Below are 17,528 nucleotides of genomic sequence, written 5' to 3' on the forward strand. Positions count from 1 at the left end.
ACGACCCTCGGCCTCTTCTTCAGTCCACGACACTCGGCCTCTCCTTCACTCCAGGACCCTCGGCCTCTCCTTCACTCCAGGACCCTAGCCCTCTCCTTCACTCCAGGACCCTCGGCCTCTCCTTTACTCCAGGACCCTCGGCCTCTCCTTCACTCCAAAAACCTCGGCCTCTCCTTCACTCCACGAACCTCGACCTCTCCTTCACTCCACAACCCTCGGCCTCTCCTTCACTCCAGGACCCTCGGCCTCTCCGTCACTCCATGAACCTCGGCCTCTCCTTCACTCCAAGAACCTCGGCCTCTCCTTCACTCCACGAACGTCGGACTCTCCTTCACTCCACGACCCTCGGCCTCTCCTTCACTCCACAACCCTCGGCCTCTCCTTCACTCCACAACCCTCGGCCTCTCCTTCACTCCCCAACCCTCGGCCTCTCCTTCACTCCACAACCCTCGGCCTCTCCTTCACTCCACAACCCTCGTCCTCTCCTTCACTCCAGGATCCTCGGCCTCTCCTTCACTCCACGACACTCGGCCTCTCCTTCACTCCAGGTTCCTCGGCCTCTCCTTCACTCCACAACACTCGGCCTCTCCTTCACTCCACAACCCTCGGCCTCTCCTTCACTCCACAACCCTCGGCCTCTCCTTCACTCCACAACCCTCGGTCTCTCCTTCACTCCACAACCCTCAGCCTCTCCTTCACTCCAGGACCCTCGGCCTCTCCTTCACTCCACGACACTCGGCCTCTCCTTCACTCCAGGTCCCTCGGCCTCTCCTTCACTCCACAACCCTCGGCCTCTCCTTCACTCCACGACCCTCGACCTCTCCTTCACTCCACAACCCTAGGCCTCTCCTTCACTCCATGAACCTCAGCCTCTCCTTCACTCCACGACCCTCGGCCTCTGCTTCAACCCACGACCCTCGGCCTCTACTTCACTCCACAACCCTCGGCCTCTCCTTCACTACACAACCCTCGGCCTCTCCTTCACTCCACGACCCTCGGTCTCTCCTTCACTCCACGACCCTGGTCCTCTCCTTCACTCCACCACCCTCGGCCTCTCCTTCACTCCACGACCCTCGGCCTCTCCTTCACTCCAGCACCCTGGGCCTCTCCTTCACTCCACGACCCTCAGCCTCTCCTTCACTCCACAACCCTCGGCCTCTCCTTCACTCCACAACCCTCGGCCTGTCCTTCACTCCACAACTCTCGGCCTCTACTTCACTCCACAACCCTCGGCCTCTCCTTCACTCCACGACCCTCGGCCTCTCCTTCACTCCACGACCCTCGGCCTCTCCTTCACTCCACATACCTCGGCCTCTCCTTCAATCCACGACCCTCGGCCTCTCCTTCACTCCACGACCCTCGGCCTCTCCTTCACTCCACGACCCTCGGCCTCTCCTTCACTCCACGAACCTCGGCCTCTCCTTCAATCCACGATCCTCGGCCTCTCCTTCACTCCACAACCCTTGGCCTCTCCTTCACTCCACGACCCTCGGCCTCTCCTTCACTACACAACCCTCGGCCTCTCCTTCACTCCACGACCCTCGGCCTCTCCTTCACCCCACGACCCTGGTCCTCTCCTTCACTCCACAACCCTCGGATTCTCCTTCACTCCACAACCCTCGGCCTCACCTTCACTCCATGACCCTCGGCCTCTCCTTCACTCCACGACCCTCAGCCTCTCCTTCACTCCAGGACCCTCGGCCTCTCCTTCACTCCGCAACCCTCGGCCTCTCCTTCACTTCGCAACCCTCGGCCTCTCCTTCACTCCACGACCCTCGGCCTCTCCTTCACTCCACGACCCTCGGCCTCTCCTTCACTCCAGGACCCTCGGCCTCTCCTTCACTCCAGGACCCTAGGCCTCTCCTTCACTCCAGGACCCTCGGCTTCTCCTTCACTCCAGGACCATCGGCCTCTCCTTCACTCCAAGAACCTCGGCCTCTCCTTCACTCCACGAACCTCGACCTCTCCTTCACTCCACAACCCTCGGCCTCTCCTTCACTCCAGGACCCTCGGCCTCTCCTTCAATCCATGAACCTCGGCCTCTCCTTCACTCCAAGGACCTCGGCCTCTCCTTCACTCCACGAACCTCGGACTCTCCTTCACTCCACGACCCTCGGCCTCTCCTTCACTCCACAACCCTCGGCCTCTCCTTCACTCCACAACCCTCGGCCTCTCCTTCACTCCACAACCCTCGGCCTCTCCTTCACTCCACAACCCTCGGCCTCTCCTTCACTCGAGCACCCTCGGCCTCTCCTTCACTCCACGACACTCGGCCTCTCCTTCACTCCAGGTCCCTCGGCCTCTCCTTCACTCCACAACCCTCGGCCTCTCCTTCACTCCACCACCCTCGGACTCTCCTTCACTCCACGACCCTCGGCCTCTCCTTCACTCCACGACCCTCGGCCTATCCTTCACTCCACAACCCTCGGCCTCTAATTCACTCCAGGACCCTCGGCCTTTCCTTCACTCCACGACCCTTGGCCTCTCCTTCACTCCTCAACCCTCAGCCTCTCCTTCACTTCAGGACCCTCGGCCTCTCCTTCGCTTCACAACTCTCGGCCTCTCCTTCACTCCATGAACCTCGGCCTCTCCTTCACTCCACGATCCTCGGTCGCTCCTTCACTCCTGGACCCTCGGCCTCTCCTTCACTCCATGAACCTCGGCCTCTCCTTCACTCCACAAACCTCGGCCTCTCCTTCACTCCACAACCCTCGGCCTCTACTTCACTCCAGGACCCTCGGCCTCTCCTTCACTCCACGACCCTCGGCCCCTCCTTCACTCAAGCACCCTGGGCCTCTCCTTCACTCCACGACCCTCGGCCTCTCCTTCACATCACGACCCTCGGCCTCTCCTTCACGCCAGGACCCTCGGCCTCTCCTTCACTCCAGGACCCTCGGCCGCTCCTTCACACCAGGACCCTCGGCCTCTCCTTCACTCCACGACACTCGGCCTCTCCTTCACTCCAGGTCCCTCGGCCTCTCCTTCACTCCACAACCCTCGGCCTCTCCTTCACTCCACGACCCTCGGCCTCTCCTTCACTCCACAACCCTCGGCCTCTCCATCACTCCACGACCCTCGGCCTCTCCTTCTCTCCAGGATCCTCGGCCTCTCCTTCACTCCACAACCCTCGGCCTCTCCTTCACTCCACAACCCTCAGCCTCTCCTTCACTCCACAACCCTCGGCCTCTCCTTCACTCCACGACCCTCGGCCTCTCCTTCACTCCACGAACCTCGGCCTCTCCTTCAATCCACGACCCTCGGCCTCTCCTTCACTCCACGACCCTCGGCCTCTCCTTCACTCCAGGACCCTCGGCCTCTCCTTCACTCCACAACCCTCGGCCTCTCCTTCACTCCACGAGCCTCGGCCTCTCCTTCACTCCACGAACCTCAGCCTCTCCTTCACTCCACAACCCTCGGCCTCTCCCTCACTCTACGACCCTCGGCCTCTCCTTCACTCCACAACCCTCGGCCTCTCCATCACTCCACAACCCTCAGCCTCTCCTTCACTCCACAACCCTCGGACTCTCCTTCACTCCACAACCCTCGGCCTCACCTTCACTCCACGACCCTCGGCCTCTCCTTCACTCCACGACCCTCGGCCTCTCCTTCACTCCAGGACCCTCGGCCTCTCCTTCACTCCGCAACCCTCGGCCTCTCCTTCACTCCGCAACCCTCGGTCTCTCCTTCACTCCACGACCCTCGGCCTCTCCTTCACTCCAGGACCCTCGGCCTTTCCTTCACTGCACGACCCTCGGCCTCTCCTTCACTCCTCAACCCTCGGCATCTCCTTCACTCCACGACCCTCGGCCTCTCCTTCACTCCACAACGCTCGGCCTCTCCTTCACTCCAGGACCCTCGGCCTCTCCTTCACTCCACAACCCTCGGCCTCTCCTTCACTCCACAACCCTCGGCCTCTCCTTCACACCAGGACCCTTGGCCTCTCCTTCACTCCACGACACTCGGCCTCTCCTTCACTCCAGGTCCCTCGGCCTCTCCTTCACACCACAACCCTCGGCCTCTCCTTCACTCCACGACCCTCGGCCTCTCCTTCACTCCAGGACCCTCGGCCTCTCCTTCACTCCACAACCCTCGGCCTCTCCTTCACTCCATGAACCTCGGCCTCTCCTTCACTCCACGACCCTCGGCCTGTCCTTCACTCCATGAACCTCGGCCTCTCCTTCACTCCATGAACCTCGGCCTCTCCTTCACTCCACAACCCTTGGCCTCTCCTTCACTGCAGGACCCTCGGCCTCTCATTCACTCCACGACCCTCGGCCTCTCTTTCACTCCACAACCCTCGGCCTCTCCTTCACTCCAGGACCCTCGGCCTCTCCCTCACTCTACGACCCTCGGCCTCTCCTTCACTCCACAACCCTCAGCCTCTCCATCACTCCACAACCCTCGGCCTCTCCTTCACTCCACAACCCTCGGCCTCTTCTTCACTCCACGACCCTCGGCCTCTCTTTCACTCCACGACCCTCGGCCTCTCCTTCACTTCACCACCCCCGGCCTCTCCATCACTCCACGACCCTCGGCCTCTCTTTCACTCCACGACCCTCGGCCTCTCCTTCACTTCACCACCCTCGGCCTCTCCCTCACTCTACGACCCTCGGCCTCTCCTTCACTCCACAACCCTCGGCCTCTCCATCACTCCACAACCCTCGGCCTCTCCTTCACTCCACAACCCTCGGACTCTCCTTCACTCCACAACCCTCGGCCTCACCTTCACTCCACGACCCTCGGCCTCTCCTTCACTCCACGACCCTCGGCCTCTCCTTCATTCCAGGACCCTCGGCCTCTCCTTCACTCCGCAACCCTCGGCCTCTCCTTCACTCCGCAACCCTCGGTTTCTCCTTCACTCCACGACCCTCGGCCTCTTCTTCACTCCACGACCCTCGGCCTCTCCTTCACTCCAGGACCCTCGGCCTCTCCTTCACTCCAGGACCCCAGCTCTCTCCTTCACTCCAGGACCCTCGGCCTCTCCTTTACTCCAGGACCCACGGCCTCTCCTTCACTCCAAGAACCTCGGCCTCTCCTTCACTCCACGAACCTCGACCTCTCCTTCACTCCACAACCCTCGGCCTCTCCTTCACTCCAGGACCCTCGGCCTCTCCATCACTCCATGAACCTCGGCCTCTCCTTCACTCCAAGAACCTCGGCCTCTCCTTCACTCCACGAACCTCGGACTCTCCTTCACTCCACGACCCTCGGCCTCTCCTTCACTCCACAACCCTCGGCCTCTCCTTCACTCCGCAACCCTCAGCCTCTCCTTCACTCCACGACCCTCGGCCTCTCCTTCACTCCACGACCCTCGGCCTCTCCTTCAATCCAGGACCCTCGGCCTCTCCTTCACTCCAAGAACCTCGGACTCTCCTTCACTCCACGTACCTCGACCTCTCCTTCACTCCACAACCCTCGGCCTCTCCTTCACTCCAGGACCCTCGGCCTCTCCTTCACTCCATGAACCTCGGCCTCTCCTTCACTCCAAGAACCTCGGCCTCTCCTTCACTCCACGAACCTCGGACTCTCCTTCACTCCACGACCCTCGGCCTCTCCTTCACTCCACAACCCTCGGCCTCTCCTTCACTCCAGGACCCTCGGCCTCTCCTTCACTCCGCAACCCTCGGCCTCTCCTTCACTCCGCAACCCTCGGCCTCTCCTTCACTCCAGGACCCTCGGCCTCTCCTTCACTCCAAGAACTTCAGCCTCTCCTTCACTCCACGTACCTCGACCTCTCCTTCACTCCACAACCCTCGGCCTCTCCTTCACTCCAGGACCCTCGGCCTCTCCTTCACTCCATGAACCTCGGCCTCTCCTTCACTCCACGACCCTCGGCGTCTCCTTCACTCCACAACCCTCGGCCTCTCCTTCACTCCACAACCCTCGGCCTCTCCTTCACTCCACAACCCTCGGCCTCTCCTTCACTCCACAGCCCTCGGCCTCTCCTTCACTCCAGGACCCTCGGCCTCTCCTTCACTCCACGACACTCGGCCTCTCCTTCACTCCAGGTCCCTCGGCCTCTCCTTCACTCCACAACCCTCGGCCTCTCCTTCACTCCATGACCCTCGGCCTCCCCTTCACTCCAGGACCCTCGGCCTCTCCTTCAGTCCACAACCCTCGGCCTCTCCTTCACTCCATGAACCTCGGCCTCTCCTTCACTCCACGACCCTCGGCCTCTCCTTCACTCCATGAACCTCGGCCTCTCCTTCACTCCACGAACCTCGGCCTCTCCTTCACTCCACAACCCTTGGCCTCTCCTTCACTGCAGGACCCTCGGCCTCTCCTTCACTGCAGGACCCTCGGCCTCTCCTTCACTCCACGACCCTCGGCCTATCCTTCACTCCAGCACCCTGGGCCTCTCATTCACTCCACGACCCTCGGCATCTCCTTCACTCCACGACCCTCGGCCTCTCCTTCACTCCACAACCTTCTGCCTCTCCTTCACTCCAGGACCCTCGGCCTTTCCTTCACTCCACGACCCTTGGCCTCTCCTTCACTCCTCAACCCTCAGCCTCTCCTTCACTCCACGACCCTCGGCCTCTCCTTCGCTCCAGGACCCTCGGCCTTTCCTTCACTCCAGGTCCCTCGGCCTCTCCTTCACTCCACGACCCTCGGCCTCTCCTTCACTCCACGACCCTCGGCCTCTCCTTCGCTCCAGGACCCTCGGCCTCTCCTTCACTCCACAACCCTCGGCCTCTCCTTCACTCCAGGACCCTCGGCCTCTCCTTCACTCCACAACTCTCGGCCTCTCCTTCACTCCATGAACTTCGGCCTCTCCTTCACTCCACGACCCTCGGCCGCTCCTTCACTCCTGGACCCTCAGCCTCTCCTTCACTCCATGAACCTCGGCCTCTCCTTCACTCCACAAACCTCGGCCTCTCCTTCACTCCACAACCCTCGGCCTCTACTTCACTCCAGGGCCCTCGGCCTCTCCTTCACTCCACGACCCTCGGCCTCTCATTCACTCCAGCACCCTGGGCCTCTCCTTCACTCCACGACCCTCGGCCTCTCCTTCACTTCAGGACCCTCGGCCTCTCCTTCACTCCACAACACTCGGCCTCTCCTCACTCCACAACCCTTGGCCACTCCTTCACTCCACGACCCTCGGCCTCTCCTTCACGCCAGGACCCTCAGCCTCTCCTTCACTCCAGGACCCTCGGCCTCTCCTTCACACCAGGACCCTCGGCCTCTCCTTCACTCCACGACACTCGGCCTCTCCTTCACTCCAGGTCCCTCGGCCTCTCCTTCACTCCACAACCCTCGGCCTCTCCTTCACTCCACGACCCTCGGCCTCTCCTTCACTCCAGGACCCTCGGCCTCTCCTTCACTCGACAACCCTCGGCCTCTCCTTCACTCCACAACCCTCAGCCTCTCCTTCACTCCACAACCCTCAGCCTCTCCTTCACTCCACGACCCTCGGCCTCTCCTTCACTCCACGAACCTCGGCCTCTCCTTCAATCCACGACCCTCGGCCTCTCCTTCACTCCACGACACCCGGCCTCTCCTTCACTCCAGGACCCTCGGCCTCTCTTTCACTCCACAACCCTCGGCCTCTCCTTCACTCCACGAGCCTCGGCCTCTCCTTCACTCCACGACCCTCGGCCTCTCCTTCACTCCACAACCCTCGGCCTCTCCCTCACTCTACGACCCTCGGCCTCTCCTTCACTCCACAACCCTCGGCCTCTCCATCACTCCACAACCCTCAGCCTCTCCTTCACTCCACAACCCTCGGACTCTCCTTCACTCCACAACCCTCGGCCTCACCTTCACTCCACGACCCTCGGCCTCTCCTTCACTCCACGACCCTCGGCCTCTCCTTCACTCCAGGACCCTCGGCCTCTCCTTCACTCCGCAACCCTCGGCCTCTCCTTCACTCCGCAACTCTCGGTCTCTCCTTCACTCCACGACCCTCGGCCTCTCCTTCACTCCAGGACCCTCGGCCTTTCCTTCACTGCACGACCCTCGGCCTCTCCTTCACTCCTCAACCCTCGGCATCTCCTTCACTCCACGACCCTCGGCCTCTCCTTCACTCCACAACGCTCGGCCTCTCCTTCACTCAAGGACCCTCGGCCTCTCCTTCACTCCACAACCCTCGGCCTCTCCTTCACTCCACAACCCTCGGCCTCTCCTTCACACCAGGACCCTCGGCCTCTCCTTCACTCCACGACACTCGGCCTCTCCTTCACTCCAGGTCCCTCGGCCTCTCCTTCACTCCACAACCCTCGGCCTCTCCTTCACTCCACGACCCTCGGCCTCTCCTTCACTCCAGGACCCTCGGCCTCTCCTTCACTCCACAACCCTCGGCCTCTCCTTCACTCCACAAACCTTGGCCTCTCCTTCTCTGCAGGACCCTCGGCCTCTCCTTCACTCCACGACCCTCGGCCTCTCCTTCACTCCAGCACCCTGGGCCTCTCATTCACTCCACGACCCTCGGCCTCTCTTTCACTCCACCACCCTCGGCCTCTCCTTCACTCCAGGACCCTCGGCCTCTCCCTCACTCTACGACCCTCGGCCTCTCCTTCACTCCACATCCCTCGGCCTCTCCATCACTCCACAACCCTCGGCCTCTCCTTCACTCCACGACCATCGGCCTCTCCTTCACTCCATGACACTCGGCCTCTCCTTCACTGCACAACTCTCGGCCTCTCCTTCACTCCACAACCCTCGGCCTCTCCTTCACTCCACAACCCTCGGCCTCTCCTTCACTCCACAACCCTCGGCCTCTCCTTCACTCCATGAACCTCGGCCTCTCCTTCACTCCAGGAACCACGGCCTCTCCTTCACTCCACGAACCTCGGCCCCTCCTTCACTCCAGGACCTTCGGCCTCTCCTTCACTCCGCAACCCTCGGCCTCTCCTTCAATCCGCAACCCTCGGCCTCTCCTTCACTCCACGACCCTCGGCCTCTCCTTCACTCCACGACCCTCGGCCTCTCCTTCACTCCAGGACCCTCGGCCTCTCCTTCACTCCAGGACCCTCGGCCTCTCGTTCACTCCAGGACCCTCGGCCTCTCCTTCACTCCAGGACCCTCGGCCTCTCCTTCACTCCACAACCCTCGGCCTCTCCTTCACTCCAGGATCCTCGGCCTCTCCTTCACTCCATGAACCTCGGCCTCTCCTTCACTCCAAGAACCTCGGCCTCTGCTTCTCTCCACGAACCTCGGCCACTCCTTCACTCCACGACCCTCGGCCTCTCCTTCACTCCACAACCCTCGGCCTCTCCTTCACTCCACAACCCTCGGCCTCTCCTTCACTCCACAACCCTCGGCCTCTCCTTCACTCCAGGACCCTCGGCCTCTCCTTCACTCCAGGACCCTCGGCCTCTCCTTCACTCCAGGACCCTCGGCCTCTCCTTCACTCCACGACCCTCGGCCTCTCCTTCACTCCACAACCCTCGGCTTCTCCTTCACTCCATGAACCTCGGCCTCTCCTTGACTCCACGACCCTCGGCCTCTCCTTCACTCCAGGACCCTCGGCCTCTCCTTCACTCCAGGACCCTCGGCCTTTCCTTCACTCCACGACCCTCGGCCTCTCCTTCACTCCTCAACCCTCGGCCTCTCCTTCACTCCACAACCCTCGGCCTCTCCTTCTCTACAGGACCCTCGGCATCTCCTTCACTCCACAACCCTCGGCCTCTCCTTCACTCCACAACCCTCGGCCTCTCCTTCACACCAGGACCCTCGGCCTCAACTTCACTCCACGACCCTCAGTCTTTCCTTCACTCCAGGTCCCTCGGCCTCTCCGTCACTCCACAACCCTCGGCCTCTCCTTCACTCCACAACCCTCGGCCTCTCCCTCACTCCAGGACCTTGGCCTCTCCTTCACTCCATGAACCTCGGCCTCTCCTTCACTCCAAGAACCTCGGCCTCTCCTTCACTCCACGAACCTCGGCCACTCCTTCAATCCACAACCCTCGGCCTCTCCTTCACTCCACAACCCTCAGCCTCTCCTTCACTCCACAACCCTCGGCCTCTCCTTCACTCCACAACCCTCGGCCTCTCCTTCACTCCAGGAACCTCGGCCTCTCCTTCACTCCAGGACCCTCGGCCTCTCCTTCACTCCAGGACCTTCGGCCTCTCCTTCACTCGAGGACCCTCGGCCTCTCCTTCACTCCACAACCCTCGGCCTCTCCTTCACTCCATGAACCTCGGCCTCTCCTTGACTCCACGACCCTCGGCCTCTCCTTCACTCCAGGACCCTCGGCCTCTCCTTCACTCCAGGACCCTCGGCCTTTCCTTCACTCCACGACCCTCGGCCTCTCCTTCACTCCTCAACTCTCGGCCCCTCCTTCACTCCACAACCCTCGGCCTCTCCTTCACTCCAGGACCCTCGGCATCTCCTTCACTCCACAACCCTCGGCCTCTCCTTCACTCCACAACCCTCGGCCTCTCCTTCACTCCAGGACCCTCGGCCTCAACTTCACTCCACGACCCTCAGCCTCTCCTTCACTCCAGGTCCCTCGGCCTCTCCGTCACTCCACAACCCTCGGCCTCTCCTTCACTCCACAACCCTCGGCCTGTCCTTCACTCCAGGACCCTCGGCCTCTCATTCACTCCACAACCCTCGGCCTCTCCTTCACTCCATGAACCTCGGCCTCTCCTTGACTCCACGACCCTCGGACTCTCCTTCACTCCAGGACCCTCGGCCTCTCCTTCACTCCATGAACCATGGCCTCTCCTTCACTCCACGAACCTCGGCCTCTCCTTCACTCCACAACCCTCGGCTTCTCCTTCACTGCAGGACCCTCGGCCTCTCCTTCACTCCACGACCCTCGGCCTCTCCTTCACTCCAGCACCCTGGGCCTCTCATTCACTCCACGACCCTCGGCCTCTCCTTCACTCCACAACCCTCGGCCTCTCCTTCACTCCACAACCCTCGGCCTCTCCTTCACTCCACAACCCTCGGCCTCTCCTTCACTCCACAACCCTCGGCCTCTCCTTAACTCCATGAACCTCGGCCTCTCCTTCACTCCACGACCCTCGGCCTCTCCTTCACTCCACGACCCTCGGCCTCTCCTTCACTGCACAACTCTCGGCCTCTCCTTCACTCCACAACCCTCGGCCTCTCCTTCACTCCACGACCCTCGGCCTCTCCTTCACTCCAGGATCCACGGCCTCTCCTTCACTCCACGAACCTCGGCCTCTCATTCACTCCAGGACCCTCGGCCTCTCCTTCACTCCAGGACCCTCGGCCTCTCCTTCACTCCAGGGCCCTCGGCCTCTCCTTCACTCCACGAACCTCGGCCTCTCCTTCACGACACAACCCTCGGCCTCTCCTTCACTCCACAACCCTCGGCCTCTACTTCACTCCATGAACCTCGGCCTCTCCTTCACTCCACAACCCTCGGCCTCTCCTTCACTCCAGGACCCTCGGCCTCTGCTTCACTCCACAACCCTCGGCATCTCCTTCACTCCAGGAACCTCGGCCTCTCCTTCACTCCACGAACCTCGGCCTCTCCTTCACTTCAGTACCCTCGGACTCTCCTTCACTCCACAACCCTCGGCCTCTCCTTCACTCCACAACCCTCGGCCTCTCCTTCACACCAGGACCCTCGGCCTCTCCTTCACTCCACGACACTCGGCCTCTCCTTCACTCCAGGTCCCTCGGCCTCTCCTTCACTCCACAACCCTCGGCCTCTCCTTCACTCCACGACCCTCGGCCTCTCCTTCACTCCAGGACCCTCGGCCTCTCCTTCACTCCACAACCCTCGGCCTCTCCTTCACTCCATGAACCTCGGCCTCTCCTTCACTCCACGACCCTCGGCCTCTCCTTCACTATATGAAACTCGGCCTCTCCTTCACTCCACGAACCTCGGCCTCTCCTTCACTCCACAACCCTTGGCCTCTCCTTCACTGCAGGACCCTCGGCCTCTCCTTCACTCCACGACCCTCGGCCTCTCCTTCACTCCAGCACCCTGGGCCTCTCATTCACTCCACGACCCTCGGCCTCTCTTTCACTCCACCACCCTCGGCCTCTCCTTCACTCCAGGACCCTCGGCCTCTCCCTCACTCTACGACCCTCGGCCTCTCCTTCACTCCACATCCCTCGGCCTCTCCATCACTCCACAACCCTCGGCCTCTCCTTCACTCCACGACCCTCGGCCTCTCCTTCACTCCACGACCCTCGGCCTCTCCTTCACTGCACAACTCTCGGCCTCTCCTTCACCCCACGACCCTGGTCCTCTCCTTCACTCCACAACCCTCTGACTCTCCTTCACTCCACAACCCTCGGCCTCACCTTCACTCCATGACCCTCGACCTCTCCTTCACTCCACGACCCTCAGCCTCTCCTTCACTCCAGGACCCTCGGCCTCTCCTTCACTCCGCAACCCTCGGCCTCTCCTTCACTTCGCAACCCTCGGCCTCTCCTTCACTCCGCGACCCTCGGCCTCTCCTTCACTCCACGACCCTCGGCCTTTCCTTCACTCCAGGACCCTCGGCCTCTCCTTCACTCCAGGACCCTAGGCCTCTCCTTCACTCCAGGACCCTCGGCCTCTCCTTCACTCCAGGACCATCGGCCTCTCCTTCACTCCAAGAACCTCGGCCTCTCCTTCACTCCACGAACCTCGACCTCTCCTTCACTCCACAACCCTCGGCATCTCCTTCACTCCAGGACCCTCGGCCTCTCCTTCAATCCATGAACCTCGGCCTCTCCTTCACTCCAAGAACCTCGGCCTCTCCTTCACTCCACGAACCTCGGACTCTCCTTCACTCCACGACCCTCGGCCTCTCCTTCACTCCACAACCCTCGGCCTCTCCTTCACTCCACAACCCTCGGCCTCTCCTTCACTCCACAACCCTCGGCCTCTCCTTCACTCCACAACCCTCGGCCTCTCCTTCACTCCAGGACCCTCGGCCTCTCCTTCACTCCACGACACTCGGCCTCTCCTTCACTCCAGGTCCCTCGGCCTCTCCTTCACTCCACAACCCTCGGCCTCTCCTTCACTCCACCACCCTCGGCCTCTCTTTCACTCCACGACCCTCGGCCTCTCCTTCACTCCACGACCCTCGGCCTATCCTTCACTCCACAACCCTCGGCCTCTACTTCACTCCAGGACCCTCGGCCTTTCCTTCACTCCACGACCCTTGGCCTCTCCTTCACTCCTCAACCCTCAGCCTCTCCTTCACTCCACGACCCTCGGTCTCTCCTTCACTCCACAACCCTCGGCCTCTCCTTCACTCCAGGACCCTCGGCCTCTCCTTCACTCCACAACCCTGGGCCTCTCCTTCACTCCACACCCCTCGGCCTCTCCTTCACTCCAGGACCCACGGCATCTCCTTCACTCCACGACCCTCGGCCTCTCCTTCACTCCAGGTCCCTCGGCCTCTCCTTCACTCCACAGCCCTCGGCCTCTCCTTCACTCCACGGCCCTCGGCCTCTCCTTCGCTCCAGGACCCTCGGCCTCTCCTTCACTCCAGAACCCTCGGCCTCTCCTTCACTCCAGGACCCTCGGCCTCTCCTTCGCTTCACAACTCTCGGCCTCTCCTTCACTCCATGAACCTCGGCCTCTCCTTCACTCCACGACCCTCGGCCGCTCCTTCACTCCTGGACCCTCGGCCTCTCCTTCACTCCATGAACCTCGGCCTCTCCTTCACTCCACAAACCTCGGCCTCTCCTTCACTCCACAACCCTCGGCCTCTACTTCACTCCAGGATCCTCGGCCTCTCCTTCACTCCACGACCCTCGGCCTCTCCTTCACTCCTGGACCCTCGGCCTCTCCTTCACTCCATGAACCTCGGCCTCTCCTTCACTCCACAAACCTCGGCCTCTCCTTCACTCCACAACCCTCGGCCTCTACTTCGCTCCAGGATCCTCGGCCTCTCCTTCACTCCACGACCCTTGGCCTCTCCTTCACTTCACGACCCTCGGCTTCTCCTTCACTCCACAACCCTCGGCCTCTCCTCACTCCACAACCCTCGGCCTCTCCTTCACTCCACGACCCTCGGCCTCTCCTTCACGCCAGGACCCTCAGCCTCTCCTTCACTCCAGGACCCTCGGCCTCTCCTTCACACCAGGACCCTCGGCCTCTCCTTCACTCCACGACACTCGGCCTCTCCTTCACTCCAGTTCCCTCGGCCTCTCCTTCACTCCACAACCCTCGGCCTCTCCTTCACTCCACGACCCTCGGCCTCTCCTTCTCTCCAGGACCCTCGGCCTCTCCTTCACTCCACAACCCTCGGCCTCTCCTTCACTCCACAACCCTCAGCCTCTCCTTCACTCCACGACCCTCGGCCTCTCCTTCACTCCACGACCCTCGGCCTCTCCTTCACTCCACGAACCTCGGCCTCTCCTTCAATCCACGACTCTCGGCCTCTCCTTCACTCCACGACCCTCGGCCTCTCCTTCACTCCAGGACCCTCGGCCTCTCCTTCACTCCACAACCCTCGGCCTCTCCTTCACTCCACGAGCCTCGGCCTCTCCTTCACTCCACGACCCTCGGCCTCTCCTTCACTCCACAACCCTCGGCCTCTCCCTCACTCTACGACCCTCGGCCTCTCCTTCACTCCACTACCCTCGGCCTCTCCATCACTCCACAACCCTCGGCCTCTCCTTCACTCCACAACCCTCGGACTCTCCTTCACTCCACAACCCTCGGCCTCACCTTCACTCCACGACCCTCGGCCTCTCCTTCACTCCACGACCCTCGGCCTCTCCTTCACTCCAGGACCCTCGGCCTCCCCTTCACTCCGCAACCCTCGGCCTCTCCTTCACTCCGCAACCCTCGGTCTCTCCTTCACTCCACGACCCTCGGCCTCTCCTTCACTCCAGGACCCTCGGCTTTTCCTTCACTGCACGACCCTCGGCCTCTCCTTCACTCCTCAACCCTCGGCATCTCCTTCACTCCACAACCCTCGGCCTCTCCTTCACTCCACAACGCTCGGCCTCTCCTTCACTCCAGGACCCTCGGCCTCTCCTTCACTCCACAACCCTCGGCCTCTCCTTCACTCCACAACCCTCGGCCTCTCCTTCACACCAGGACCCTCGGCCTCTCCTTCACTCCACGACACTCGGCCTCTCCTTCACTCCAGGTCCCTCGGCCTCTCCTTCACTCCACAACCCTCGGCTTCTCCTTCACTCCACGACCCTCGGCCTCTCCTTCACTCCAGGACCCTCGGCCTCTCCTTCACTCCACAACCCTCGGCCTCTCCTTCACTCCATGAACCTCGGCCTCTCCTTCACTCCACGACCCTCGGCCTCTCCTTCACTCCTTGAACCTCGGCCTCTCCTTCACTCCACGACCCTCGGCCTCTCCTTCACTCCATGAACCTCGGCCTCTCCTTCACTCCATGAACCTCGGCCTCTCCTTCACTCCACAACCCTTGGCCTCTCCTTCACTGCAGGACCCTCGGCCTCTCCTTCACTCCACGACCCTCGGCCTCTCCTTCACTCCAGCACCCTGGGCCTCTCATTTACTCCACGACCCTCGGCCTCTCTTTCACTCCACAACCCTCGGCCTCTCCTTCACTCCAGGACCCTCGGCCTCTCCCTCACTCTACGACTCTCGGCCTCTCCTTCACTCCACAACCCTCGGCCTCTCCATCACTCCACAACACTCGGCCTCTCCTTCAATCCACGACCCTCGGCCTCTCCTTCACTCCACGACCCTCGGCCTCTCCTTCACTCCACGAACCTCGGCCTCTCCTTCAATCCACGACCCTCGGCCTCTCCTTCACTCCACAACCCTCGGCCTCTCCTTCACTCCAGGACCCTCGGCCTCTCCTTCACTCCACAACCCTCGGCCTCTCCTTCACTCCAGGACCCTCGGCCTCTGCTTCACTCCACAACCCTCGACATCTCCTTCACTCCAGGAACCTCGGCCTCTCCTTCACTCCACGAACCTCGGCCTCTCCTTCACTTCAGTACCCTCGGCCTCTCCTTCACTCCACAACCCTCGGCCTCTCCTTCACTCCACAACTCTCGGCCTCTCCTTTACACCAGGACCCTCGGCCTCTCCTTCACTCCACGACACTCGGCCTCTCCTTCACTCCAGGTCCCTCGGCCTCTCCTTCACTCCACAACCCTCGGCCTCTCCTTCACTCCACGACCCTCGGCCTCTCCTTCACTCCAGGACCCTCGGCCTCTCCTTCACTCCACAACCCTCGGCCTCTCCTTCACTCCATGAACCTCGGCCTCTCCTTCACTCCACGACCCTCGGCCTCTCCTTCACTATATGAAACTCGGCCTCTCCTTCACTCCACGAACCTCGGCCGCTCCTTCACTCCTGGACCCTCGGCCTCTCCTTCACTCCATGAACCTCGGCCTCTCCTTCACTCCACAAACCTCGGCCTCTCCTTCACTCCACAACCCTCGGCCTCTACTTCACTCCAGGATCCTCGGCCTCTCCTTCACTCCACGACCCTCGGCCTCTCCTTCACTCCTGGACCCTCGGCCTCTACTTCACTCCATGAACCTCGGCCTCTCCTTCACTCCACAAACCTCGGCCTCTCCTTCACTCCACAACCCTCGGCCTCTACTTCACTCCAGGATCCTCGGCCTCTCCTTCACTCCACGACCCTTGGCCTCTCCTTCACTTCACGACCCTCGGCCTCTCCTTCACTCCACAAAACTCGGCCTCTCCTCACTCCACAACCCTCGGCCTCTCCTTCACTCCACGACCCTCGGCATCTCCTTCACGCCAGGACCCTCAGCCTCTCCTTCACTCCAGGACCCTCGGCCTCTCCTTCACACCAGGACCCTCGGCCTCTCCTTCACTCCACGACACTCGGCCTCTCCTTCACTCCAGGTCCCTCGGCCTCTCCTTCACTCCACAACCCTCGGCCTCTCCTTCACTCCACGACCCTCGGCCTCTCCTTCTCTCCAGGACCCTCGGCCTCTCCTTCACTCCACAACCCTCGGCCTCTCCTTCACTCCACAACCCTCAGCCTCTCCTTCACTCCACAACCCTCGGCCTCTCCTTCACTCCACGACCCTCGGCCTCTCCTTCACTCCACGAACCTCGGCCTCTCCTTCAATCCACGACCCTCGGCCTCTCCTTCACTCCACGACCCTCGGCCTCTCCTTCACTCCAGGACCCTCAGCCTCTCCTTCACTCAACAACCCTCGGCCTCTCCTTCACTCCACGAGCCTCGGCCTCTCCTTCACTCCACGACCCTCGGCCTCTCCTTCACTCCACAACCCTCGGCCTCTCCCTCACTCTACGACCCTCGGCCTCTCCTTCACTCCACTACCCTCGGCCTCTCCATCACTCCACAACCCTCGGCCTCTCCTTCACTCCACAACCCTCGGACTCTCCTTCACTCCACAACCCTCGGCCTCACCTTCACTCCACGACCCTCGGCCTCTCCTTCACTCCACGACCCTCGGCCTCTCCTTCACTCCAGGACCCTCGGCCTCTCCTTCACTCCGCAACACTCGGCCTCTCCTTCACTCCGCAACCCTCGGTCTCTCCTTCACTCCACGACCCTCGGCCTCTCCTTCACTCCAGGACCCTCGGCCTTTCCTTCACTGCACGACCCTCGGCCTCTCCTTCACTCCTCAACCCTCGGCATCTCCTTCACGCCACAACCCT

The sequence above is a fragment of the Somniosus microcephalus genome, chromosome 8, assembly GCF_052327205.1.
Source record: "Somniosus microcephalus isolate GS21.2 chromosome 8, FLI_Smic_1.0, whole genome shotgun sequence".
NCBI classification, from domain to species: Eukaryota; Metazoa; Chordata; class Chondrichthyes; order Squaliformes; family Somniosidae; genus Somniosus; species Somniosus microcephalus.